The following is a 13,585-nucleotide window of genomic DNA, read 5'->3' on the forward strand; positions in this document are numbered from 1 at the left end:
ATGCTTTATGTGCAAGATGAAAATATTTTGTTTGTACAGAATGAAAAGTTCAATGATTATCTTACATAAAGGTAATAGTTTAATAATAACATACTAGCATTTTGTAGGATATGAAAATTTAATTACTTTGTAGGGTTGGAATCTCTTACAAATACATTTAGTTATTCACAGATAGTATTGAGCTTCTGCTGTCTATAGGAGCTATATCTTAATCTCAAAGAGTTTAGGGGCTAGTAGGGGAGATTAGAGTTCAAGAAAGAAAATGATATGCATCACTGTGGGTTGACAGAGAGTTTATACTAATCAGAGTTATGGAGTTCCACAAAGACCCAGAGAGACAGAGCCTCTGCAGCCTCAGAAGCTGCTGAGAGAAAAGGGTGCCCAAGCATTTCTTACCACACTGGCAACGAAATGTTCAGACTGGAATTTGCACTTGTAACTTCCACTATAACTGAGTGTCCAAACAGAACCTCAGGGGTGAGGACCCCACCTGCTCAGGAAGCACAGATCCACCATGCGAAATGTTGTCTGAAACTAGACGGAGTGAGGGAGTGAGTGAAGTCGCTCAGTCGTGTCCAACTCTTTGCGACCCCATGGACTGTAGCCCACCAGGCTGCTCCATCCATGGGATTTTCCAGGCAAGAGAACTGGAGTGGGTTGCCATTGCCTTCTCCAGGGGATCTTCCCAAGAGTTACATCTCTCCTGTCAGAATATCCAGATGCTCTTGATTCTGTGGGAAGAGATTCAATGGGAAGTATATTTGACAGGGGTCAATAATTTGGTTTAAATTTCAGTATTGCAACTTATATCCAAATATCTGTGCTGTTCATGTGATGCATGACATTTTTGATCAAATAATAAATAGAGTTTCTTGGAGACCAATTTATAAGAGATTTTTGTGTCTTCTCTTGCTTGGTTTCCCTTTATTTTACAAGGGACAACAATTAATCTTTTAAGGCAAATCATCTTCCTCTGACAAAACGTGATCCACTGGAGAGGGGAATGGCAAACCACTCTAGGATTCTTGCCTTGAGAATCCCATGAACAGCAGGGAAAGGCAAAAAGATATCACAGCAGAAGATTAGCCCTCCAGGTTGGTGAGTGTCCAAAAAAGCTACTGGGAAAGGGCAGAGGGCAGTTACTAGTAGCTCTAGAAAGAATGAAGAAGCTGGGCCAAAGTGGAAATGACACTCCGTTCTGGATGTGACTGGTGGTGAAAATAAAGTCAGATGCCATAAAGAACTATATTGCATAGGAACCGGGAATGTTAGATCCATGAATCAAAGTAAATTAGAATTGGTCAAACAGGAGATGGCAAGAGACATCAATATTTTAGGAATCAGTGAACTGAAATGGACAGGAATAGGTGAATTTAATTCAGATGACCATTATATATACTACTGTGGGCAAGAATCCCTTAGAAGAACTGGAGTAGCTCTCATAGTCAACAAAAGAGTCCAAAATGCAGGTGCAGTCTCAAAGATGACAGAATGATCTCAGTTCGCTTCCAAGGCAAACCAGCAACATCATGGTAATTCAAGGCTATGCACAAACCACTAATGCCAAAGAAGCTGAAGTTGAATGGTTCTATCAAGACATACAAGTTCTTCTAGAACTTACATTAAAAAAAGATTTTTTTTTTTTAATCACAGGGATTGGAATGCAAAAGTATGTAGTCAGGAAATACCTGGAGTAACAGGCAAGTTTGGCCTTGGAGTTCAGAATGAAGCAGGGCAAGGCTAAGAGAGTTTTGCCAAGAGAACACACTGGTCATAGCAAATACCCTCTTCCAATAGCACAAGAGAAGACTCTACACATGAACATCACCAGATGGTCAATACCAAAATCAGATTGATTGTTTTCTTTGCAGCCAAAAATGGAGAAGTTCTATACAGTCAACAAAAATAAGACCTGGAGCTGACTGTGGCTCAGATCATAAGCACCTTATTGCAAAATTCAAACTTAAATTGAAGAAAGTAGGGAAATTCACTAAGCCATTCAAGTATGACCTAAATCAAATACACTATGATTATACAGTGGATGTGATGAAAGAACTCAAGGGATTAGATCTGGTAACGTGCCTGAAGAACTATGGTGGAGGTTCATAACATTGTACAGGAGGTGGTACAATGAAAAAGAAATGCAAGAAATGGGTTGTCTGAGGAGGTCTTACAAATAGCTGAGAAAAATAGAGAAGTGAAAGGCAAGGGAGAAAGATACACCCAACTGAATGCAGAGTTCCAGAGAATAGCAAGGGATGATAAGAAGGCCTTCTTAAATGAAAAATGCAAAGAAATAAAACAACAGAATGGGAAAGACTAGAGATCTTTTCAAGAAAATTGGAGACAACAAGGGACATTTTCAAGCAAGGATGGGCACAATAAAGGACAGAAAAAGCAAGGTCATAACAGAGGGAGAAGAGAATAAGAATAGGTGGCAAGAATACACAGAAGAACTATACAAAAAAGGTCTTAATGACCTGCATAACCATGATGGTATAGTCACTCACCTAGATCCAGACACCCTGGAGCATGAAGTCAAGTGGGCCTTAGGAAGCATTACTATGAACAAAGCTAGTAGAGGTGATAGAATTCCAACTGAACTATTTAAAATCCTAAAAGATGATGCTATTAAAGTGCTGCACTCATTATGCCAGCAAATTTGGAAAACTCAGCAGTGGCCACAGGACTGGAAAAGGTCAGTTTTCATTCTAATCCCAAAGGAAGGTAAAGCTAAATATGTTCAAACTACCATATAATTGTGCTCATTTCACATGCTAGCAAAGTAATGCTCAAAATCCTTCAAGTTTGGCTTTGGCAATACATGAACTGAGAAATTCCAGATGTACAAGCTGGATTTAGAAAAGGCAGAGGAACCAGAGACCAAATGCCAACATACATTGGATCACAGAAAAGGGAATTCCAGAAAAGTATCTACATCTGCTTCATTGACTATGCTAAAGCCTTTTTTCACTGTATGGATCACAAGAAACTGGAAAATTCTGAAAGAGATGGGAACATCAGAGCACCTGACCTATCTCCTGAGAAACCTGTATGCAGGTCAAGAAGCAACTGTTAGAACTGGACATGGAAAAATGGACTGGTTCAAAATTGGGAAAGGAGTACATCAAGGCTGTATGTTTGTCACCCTGCTTATTTAACTTCTCTGTAGAGCACATCATTCAAAATGCTGGGCTAGATAACTCACAAGCTAGAGTCAAGACTGCAGGAAAAACATCAACAACCTTAGATATGCAGATAATACCACTGTAATAGCAGAAATTGAAGAGGAACTAAAGAGTCTCTTGTTGAAGGTGAAAAGGGAGAGTGAAAAAGCTGGCTTGAAACTCAACATTCAAAAAGCTAAGATCAAGGCATCCAGTCCCATCATTTCATGGCAAATAGTAGAGGAAAAATTGAAAACAGTGATAGACTTTATTTTCTTGGACTCCAAAATCACTGTGGGTGGTGACTGCAGCCATTAAATTAAAAGGCACTTGCTTTTTGGAAGAAAAAATATGACAAACCTAGACAGCATATTAAAAAACAGAGATATCACTTTGCCAACAAAGGTCCATATAGTCAAAGCTATGGTTTTTCCACTGGTAATGTACAGATGTGACAGTTGGACCATAAAGAAGGCTGAGTACCAAAGAACTGATGCTTTTGAACTGTGGTGTTAGAGAAGACTCTTGAGAGTCTCTTGGACTGCAAGGAGATCAAACCAGTCAATCCTAAAGGAAATCAATCCTGAATATTAATTGGAAGGACTGATGCTGAAGCTGAATCTCCAATCCTTTGGCCACCTGATGTTAAGAGTCAATTCATTGAAAAAGACCCTGGGGCTGGGAAAGATTGAGGGTAGGAGAAGAGGGTGACAGAGGGTGAGATGGTTGAATGGTATCACCAAATCAATGAACATGGGCTTGAGCAATCTCTGGGAGATAGTGAAACACAAGGAAGCCTGGCGTGCTGCTGTCTGTGGGGGAAGAATGGGACATGACTTATCAGGTCAACAATAACATCTTCCAATGCAAAGCGACTTGTCTGAGGGTTTTTAACAAGATATCTGTTGAGTTCTCATTTTCTCTGAGAGCAAGAGATGGTTAAGTAAGTTTACAGGGAGATTTTTCAATTTCTGTGCCTCTGGCTTTTTATAACATCTGCTAGTGTTACCTCCTATCATCCTTCTTAGCCAATTTTTTTCTTGGCTATTCTTGTGTATTTGTCCCTACATGTGTATGTTAAAATCTTCTTTTTTTAAAAAATTTTTATGGCAGTACAGACAATAAAAGTAAGTAATAATGATTACAACAAAAATAAATGAGTTAAGTATGAAACAAGGGTTACATAATTATATCCAGAACAATATGAAAATTGAATGAAAGTAGTCAAGTAGGTTGATTATATTTATCATAACTGCTATTCTAGAGATTTCTATATTTATAGCATTCATTTCACAAAGGGGCATTCCTATTGGGAATTATACATGAATTGAAATGTGTTGGCCAAATTTATGAAAGTCAGATTAGTAAGTGGTTTCTGAGAAACTAGAATATAGTTCATCTCTGAAGGTGACCTCTGGGAGGATAAGCAAGACCTTCTGGGCCATTACTGTCTCCTTAAATTCTCTGAAGTCTTAACATGACAGAGAGGATATGTTTTAAAATCATCATCCAAAAGTTGAGCAAGTGCTAGTATCTTAATTCATTTTCTATCATTTTCCATGGACTGTCAAAGCTTTTTACATTTGACATTGGTGCATTAAGTCTATAGATGTATAGTAATTTCGATCTGAGGAAAAAACATGGCTGAGCCTCTAGGGTTACTATGCTTTCCAGTGATTCCTAAGGGAAACTTCAGATTTGGTTTGCTTTCTATAAAATCCTTGTTGATGCTGCTGCTGCTGCTAAGTCGCTTCAGTCCTGTCCGACTCTGTGCGACCCCATAGACGGCAGCCGACCAGGCTCTACCGTCCCTGGGATTCTCCAGGCAAGAACACTGGAGTGGGTTGCCATTTGTTAGGTGATCTTTAATTTACAAAACCATCAACAGTATCTCTTGTTTCAAATCAAATTTTATTTTCTGATTATCTGTGATTTGGATATTATATATTTTTTAATCATGTGAAATTTAGAGGAAACCTTATTCTTCTTTCTTCCCAGGTTTATTTACCTCAGTCACTTCAATTACTGGGAGGTTGTTTGCTTTTCTGTGATAGGTGGGCTCTCACAAACCATCCTGGCCATATAGAGTTATCCAAGTCCTGGCTCAGATAGGCAGATTGAAGATTCCTTTGGAATATCAGAAATAAAAATTACTGGAGGTTTCTGGTCAAAGACTGGGTGAAATAACATCTTAGGGTATAGCAAGGGCAGCATGCAGAAGTAGCTAAAACTCCCTTCTCTTAGGAAGTGACAGCAGCAAACCCTGAAGGTATATAGAAAATATTCCCATAGAATAAGGACTTTGAGTGCAACATGATTATAACACATCAGCATAACACTCCAGTTTATGAAATATTTTCTTATAGAATCTCTAAGCTGCCTGACAAGCAATTCAAGTTATATAGGTATGATGGTTGTTAGTACGATAGACCCATTAACTGGAGAGAAAATGGAGCCTTAAAAAGTTTAAGTGACTTACTCAAGGTTAATAACTGGATATAGAGTTCAGGTCTTTTGAGTCTAAACTCAGATCTTCTGAAAACTAAAGAACTATACCTCCAAATCTGTGACCACCTATCAGACAAGATTTCAAGGGCAGGGTCCCAAAATAGCGTTGTCCCCTCCCCTTGGTAATGGTAGCTCTTCAGTTCAGTTCAGTCGCTCAGTCATGTCCGACTCTTTGCGACCCCATGAATCGCAGCACGCCAGGCCTCCCTGTCCATCACCAACTCCCAGAGTGCACTCAAACTCATGTCCATCGAGTCGGTGATGCCATCCAGCCATCCCATCCTCTGTTGTCCCCTTCTCCTCCTGCCCCCAATCCCTCCCACCATCAGGGTCTTTTCCAATGAGTCAACTCGTCGCATGAGGTGGCCAAAGTATTGGAGTTTCAGCTTTAGCATCAGTCCTTCCAATGAACACCCAGGACTGATCTCCTTTAGAATGGACTGGTTGGATCTCCTTGCAGTCCAAGGGACTCTCAAGAGTCTTCCCCAGCACCACAGTTCAAAAGCTTCAATTCTTCAGTGCTCAGCTTTCTTCACAGTCCAACTCTCACATCCATACATGACCACTGGAAAAACCATAGCCTTGACTAGACGGACCTTTGTTGACAAAGTAATGTCTCTGCTTTTTAATATACTATCTAAGTTGGTCATAACTTTCCTTCCAACGAGTAAGCGTTTAATCGACCATTAACTTTTGGATGATGTTTATACTCTTTTTCACTCAGAAACTTTTGGAGGATTTTGGCCTAGAAGATTTGCTTGTCCCCCCAGTTCACAGCCAATGTTCAAACAAGTTCCATAGACACTCTAAGATAGCATTTCCCCCAATTGCACAGGCTGCACTTCCTAGCTGTGTGACTACACACAAGTTACCTAATCCCTGTGGGCTGCAGTTTCACCTGTAAAAGGGGATAATAGCAATCCCTATGGTCCTGGGCTGTTAAGAGTATAATCTACAGAAAACATCTAAAATAGTGCCTGGCACATGGTAGCACTCAACAAATGTTGGATGTTATTATTAATATATGCAAAGTGCTTGGGCCTAGTAAGTGCTCAACAAAAGAGTTAAAAAAATTAAGGAAAGATGAAGAAAGGAATACAAGCTATACTGAATTCCGTTTTCAGGGCAGGCCTTGATGACTGAAAAGAGCAGCAGAACTAACTTCCCTGCACAAACTTATAAACAGTGACCCCAGTGTAGCTGATGAACCTGTTCTGCTTCCCTGCTGTCTACTAGAGTGTATCACCATCCATCAGAAAAATGCCGACAAGCCCCTGGACTATGATTCATGGTGACACCAGAGCTGGCACAATAATGACCTCTGTTGCTGCCTCCCTGAGTGTGGTTGGAACTGGGAAACCCAGCCACTTATCTGCACGTTTTTCAGGACTCTGGGCCCTTGCTATAATGAATGGACTCGCAGGCACTTTTCTCAGCAAAAATGACAGCAGTGCTTTTAGGAAGAATATTCAAAGCATATTCACAAGAATGTTAAGCCAGGCATGTAAGTAGTAAATGTGAATTAAGTCATCACATTCTGGCTAATCTCTAAAGAGAATGTGCTTGCTTTTGAGCAGCTAAGAAAAATAAAAGAAAGGATTAAATTATTTGCATGCAGTTGGACTAAGTGCTAAGTTTGTCTTTAGGGCAAAATGTATTTATTACTTCCTTCTAGGTCTGCAAACAAGCTATTGTGCTCCTGGCTAAGATGATTAAGAGTCCAGCTACCCAGGAATTCAGAACAGGAGGTTCTAACTACTCTTTGAAGAGGAAAGGCTCTTAGACAGTAAGGATATAGGAAACCATATAAGGGATAGTAGCTTTAAGGCTCACATCGACTCATTGGGTTCTGTAGTGAGGATTAAAGTGCTAAAGATGATTCGCTTTTCTTCAAAAGAATGGCTTGTAGAAAACCAGAGGGTAATTTCCTCCCTGGCAATCTACTCCAGAGGGAAGAAAGAAGCCAGAAGTAGGAAACTATAAACAAAAAAGTTATGCCAGGTCCAGTCTCCTTAAAGACACCAAGTACTCTAACCACCATTTGATATAATTTTTTCTTTTTCCTCCTTTTTGAAAAATTGAATAAATTTTTACTCTCTGTTTTTTATATGTTTAACTTTTTTAGTTTCAACATAAAAGGGATCTCATATGGCACTTGTCTTTCTCTGTCTGACTATCTTGATTAGCATAGTCTGCTCAAGGTCTATCCATGTTGTTGCAAATGGAAGGATATCCCCGTTTCTCATGATTGAATAGTATTCCACTGTGTATATGAACCACTATCTTTATTTATTTTATCCTTTAGCCTTTGATGAGCTTTTGGGTTGTTTCCATATCTTAACTGTTGTGAATAATGCTATGATAAACATATATGAGGTATATATACCTCATTGAAATTCTGTTTTCATTTCCTCTGGGTATGTACCCAGAAATGGAATTACTGAATTGGATGTTAGATCTAGTTTCAATTTTTTTGAGGAAATTCCTTACTGCTTTGCATAGTGGTTGGAGCAGTTTACATTCTCATGGATAATACATAAAAGTTTCTTTTTCACCACATCTTCACCTAAACCTCTCTTGTTTTCTTGATAATAGTCCTTCTAACAGATATGAGGTGCTATCCCAATGTAGTTTCGATTTGTACTAATCCTGGTGATTAGTGATGTTATCTTTTCATATGTCAGTCATTTTGATGTCCTCATCAAAGTGTCTCTTATTTAGTCTTCTGCCTATTTTTAATCAAATTATTACTATTATTTTTATTAAGATGACTGAGTTCTTTATATATTTTGGATGTTAAACCTTTACTTGATATATCGTTTGTAAAAATTTTCTTCTATTTGGTAGGTTATCTTTCTATTTTGTTAATTGTTTCTTTTGCAGTGTAAAAGATGAGTTTGATATATTTCCATTTGTTTATTTTTGCATTTGCTCTTTGTACTTTTGTCATCATGTTCAAATAATCTCCAAGATCAACATTGATGAGATTCTTGCCTATTTGTTCTTATAGGAATTTTAAGTTATCAGGTCTTATATTAAAGTCTTTAATCCATTTCAACTTTATTTTTGTCAGAAGTATGATATAGGGGTCTAATTTCATTGTTCTGTGTGCTGCATTTCTCCAGTTTTCCCAGCACCGTTTATTGAAGAGACCATTTTTTCCCCGTTGGGTATTCTTGGCCCCCCTGTTAAGTATCAGTTGACTAAATATGCCAGGATTTAGCTTTTGATGCTGGTTGATGTGTCTGTTTTCGTGCCTGAACTATACTGTTTATTACTATGATTTTATAGTATAGTTTGAAATTCAGAAGTGGTGATAACTGCCAGCTTTCTTTTTTCTTTCAGTATTTTTGTGGCTATTTTGGGTCTTTTGTGGCTTTAGACAAACTTTGGGATTGTTTCTTATATTTCTGTGAAGAATATCTTTGGTATTTTGATGTGGATTGCTTTGAATTTGTGGATGGCTTTGGTATGGTCATTTTGAAAATATTAATTCTTCCAGTCCATGAATAGAGTATGTCTTTGCATTTGTGTCTTCTTCAACTTCTTGGTTGAATTTATTCCCGTTTTATTGTTTTTTTGATACAAATGATGCTTGATAGAAACTTTTCTTTTGGGAACTGCGACATGAATTAGTTTAACCTGAGTTAGTGCATATAGGGAGATTATAATGTCTTAAAACTTTAAGGGAGATTATGACAGCAACCTCACATGGAGGGCATTTCTTTCCTAAATGAAATTATTGATGATTGTGGGTTTGATTCAGATTGATGTTAGGTTATTTTATTTTTTAAAAATTTATTTTATTGGAGGCAAATTACCTTACATTAATATATTGGTTGGTTTTGCCATACATTGACACGAATCAGCCCCGGGTGCACATGTGTTCCCCTTCTTGAACCCCCCTCCCACCTCCCTCTTCCCCACATCCTCCCTCCAGGTCATCCCCGTGCACCAGCCCCAAGCATCCTGTATCATGCGTCGAACCTGGACTGGTCACATATGATAATATACATGCTACAATGCCGTTCTCCCCAATCATCCCACCTTCACCCTCTCCCACAGAGTTCCAAAGACTGTTCTATATGCCTATGTCTCTTTTGCTGTCTCGTATACAATGTTAGATTATTTTATAACTCACTGTTCCTCAACTCCAAACTAATTTTGACTTGCTTTGTCCTTTACTCCAACTTCCTCTCAAAATGTTGAGATGTAATACTAATAATAAGATAATACTTTTAAATTAGCCTTTACATATAGAAGGCTTGTTTTGTACCAATATCTTCCTTTATACATATTTAGTTTCTATCAAGAGTTTTAGGAGATAGATGTTTTTTTAACCCCATTCTAAAGGTGTAGGAAATTTAAATAATTTATCTAGTCTCGTTCAACTGATACATGGTAGTGTTCAGATCCAACCCACTTTTAACTACTATTTATACTACTTCTGGGATTCCCAGGTGGTGCTAGTGGTAAAGAGCCCACCTGCCAATACAGGAAACATAAGCGATATGGGTTTGATCCCTGGATTGGGAAGATCCCCTGGAGGAGGGCATGGTAACCCACTCCAGTATTCTTGCCTGAAGAATCTCATGGACAGAGGAGCCTGGCAGACTATGGTCCATAGGGTTGCAAAGAGTTGGACACTACTGAGTGACTTAGCATGCACCCACGCACTACTAATTCTACAATGACTGTGACAACAATCACCGCTACTATTACCTATTGCTGATAGCTAGAACTACAATAGCAATACTACTACTGCAGCAGAAGCCATGCTATTGGCACTATGACTGTCATTACCACTACTTTTGCTGCTACTAGAAATGAACCCACTGTTATGTAAAGGTCAGGGATAAAAATAATCTTGACTCATATCTGAGACTCTTAGTAATGAGATATCAGTAGCTTCTAGTACTTTTCTCTTGACGTAGCCCTAATGACAAGTGAAAGTAAATAGAGGGGTTGAGTATTGCCCCAAACAATCCTACAGAAGACTAAAACTATCTAGAAATTTTGTTTTCTTTAAAAAAACCTTCAAATATTGTTTTTTATGTCATAATAAATCTGTGTTGGTTTTAATATAATAAGAAAGATTTTCCTCTAATAGATTTTGAGTAAAATTGGCAGAAAGAAAGCTGTGCAAAGTAATCTAGTGACTGTGTTTTCCTAGTATACCTGGGTGTGTGAATTTGTGCATACTAGGCTAACAAACATTGATCCATGATGGCAAATAATTGATTGGCTGCCTTATATAGAGGGCTTGAAGTTAATGCCAACTCAACCTCGTGTTCTTAGATCAAATGCCGCCTCTTCAAGAGAAAGGCTTCCTCTCTTCTCCTTAACCTCATAACTAGGTCAGTCATCTTCATATTTCCCCTTAATAGTAGTAGTACTGTTAGTCACTCCGTTGTGTCTGACTCTTTGTGACCCCACATACTAAAGCCCACCAGGCTCCTCTGGCCATGGGATTCTCCAGGCAAGAACACTGGAGTGGGTTGCTATTCCCTTTTCCTGGGGGTCTTCATGACCCAGGGATTAAACCTGGGTCTCCCACATTGCAGGCAGATTTTTTACCATCTGAGCTACAGGGAAGTCCTATATATTTCCCCTTCCTAGACACCAAGTCTTCTAAAATGTTATTAATCTTTAGTAGTGCATAGATCAGAGAAGGCAATGGCAACCCACTCCAGTACTCTTGCCTGGAAAATCCTGTGGATGGAGGAGCCTGGTAGGCTGCCGTCCATGGGATCGTGAAGAGTCGGACACGTCTGAGCGACTTCACTTTCAGTTTCCACTTTCATGCATTGGAGAAGGAAATGGCAACCCACTCCAGTGTTCTTGCCTGGAGAATCCCAGGGACGGTGGAACCTGGTAGGCTGCCGTCTATGGGGTCACACAGAGTTGGATACGATTGAAGCGACTTAGCAGCAGCAGCAGCTCATAGATAGAACCAGCCTTGTGGTTCAGATGGTAAAGAATCTGCCTGTGATGCAGGAGACCTGATTTGATCCTGTGTCAGGAAGATCCCCTAGAGAAGGGAATGGCAACCCACTCCAGTATTCATGCCTGGAGAATTCCATGGACAGAGGAACCTGGTGGGTGATAATCCGTGGGGTTGTAAAGAGTCAGACACAATTGAGTGACTAACACTTTCACTTTCTTCTGAAATATTACTAATCTTTGGTAGCTCATAGAGCCTGGTGGGCTGCAGTCCATGGGGTCGCTGCTGGTCGGACACGACTGAGTGATTCACTTTCACTTTTTACTTTCACACATTGGAGAAGGAAATGGCAACCCACTCCAGTGTTCTTGCCTGGAGAATCCCAGGGACGGTGGAGCCTGGTCGGCTGCTGTCTATGGGGTCGCACAGAGTCGGACACGACTGAGGCGACTTAGCAGCAGCAGCAGCAGCAAGACTTTTGTAATTTTACAAAAAGTACATTACATGAAGGCAAAGATCATGCTAATTTTTTCTCCACCATTAAATTCCTGGGTTTAATTCATTTCTTGACACATAGTGTGCTGTGCTGTGCTAGGTCGCTTCAGTCTGTTGCTTCAGTCGTGTCTGACTCTGTGACCTATGGACTGTAGTCCACTGGGCTCCTCTGTCCATGGTATTCTGCAGCAAGAATACTGGAGTTGCTGAGTTGCTATGAGTTGTTGTGCTCTTCTCCAGGGAATCTTCCCGCCAGGGATCGAACCCATGTCTCTGGCATCTTTTGCATTGCAGGCAGGTTTTTTACCCACTGAGCACTTGGGAGGCCCAGACACATAGTAGGGGCCTGAAACTGTCGAATGAATGAGTAAAGGAATGTGTGAGCTTTCGGCAGGGTCAGCTGGGTGTGGATGTGAGCAGCCTCTCTGGGTTTGGCAGTCTCCCTCTATCCAGAGCCAGTACAGTTGACAACTCATTTATTAGTCACCTTTGGAGATGAGGTTGTTCTCAGATGTGATGAATCCATCTAAAGGAAAGAGGTATTTCAGTTTTAAAACATTAAAACATAGCCATCTGGACAGGAGCCCATCTGGACACCCTGCACTGGCTGATAGCTTTTTAGTGCAAGAAAGTCCCAGGGTTCAGCAGCACGCATCTGTACCCTGCTCAAGTGATACGAGTTGTGGTGGGATGTGGTTGGGTAGAGGGCATTGGTGCCTGTCCATCTTCTAGAGAAGTTGACTTCTCCACCCTTGCAACTCTTGCTTTCCTAAAGGGGTTCTCTTTGGGAATGACTGATTTACCCTGTTTGGCCAGTTTTTATAGAAATTGCAGGGAAAGGAGAATTCTTTGAAGGTTTCTCTCTGTTTCTTTGGCCTAAAACTATTTTGGTCAGCCCAGCACGGGCTGTTTAAATAACACTGTGAAATTTTCACTTATCTAGCACTAGGTGGGGAATAGCAGTGTTCCACTTAAATGGATTTTTTAGATAATGGAAACTTTTCCTGCTAAATTGCAAACTTTCGAAAATTGCCATTTTTATAAAGACTTCTAAAATATATGATACCCGTTCCTTCCTGCCTTTCAAATCAGAGTATACTGAATATATTTTACCTTTATTTTGATGGCTCAAGGTCAGAAGTTTGAACACAGAATCAGGATTTTAAAGTGCGGTGGGCCTTGGTGAAGACCATCTGGTTCAGCTTCCTCACAAAAGACAAGAAGAGAATGAGGTCCAGAGAGCTAGTATGACTTTATGAAGACTGCGCAGCAGGGCAAACAGAGACCTAGATGAAAATTCAGCCCACAGCTTTTAGCTGAGTGCCCTTCTCATTGTCCTAGATCAGAGGTTCTTTAGGTATGTAGGGTTTTTCATCTCTTTAAGAAATAGCTCTAAACTACTATGCTTATTAAGTTGCTGTTCCTGATTTTCCCATTCCCTCCCCTGCTACTCGTGTACCCTCTCTAGTTG

This window comes from Moschus berezovskii, chromosome 5, assembly GCF_049115385.1.
Source record: "Moschus berezovskii isolate FMDL1 chromosome 5, NW_MosBer_1.0, whole genome shotgun sequence".
Taxonomy (NCBI): domain Eukaryota; kingdom Metazoa; phylum Chordata; class Mammalia; order Artiodactyla; family Moschidae; genus Moschus; species Moschus berezovskii.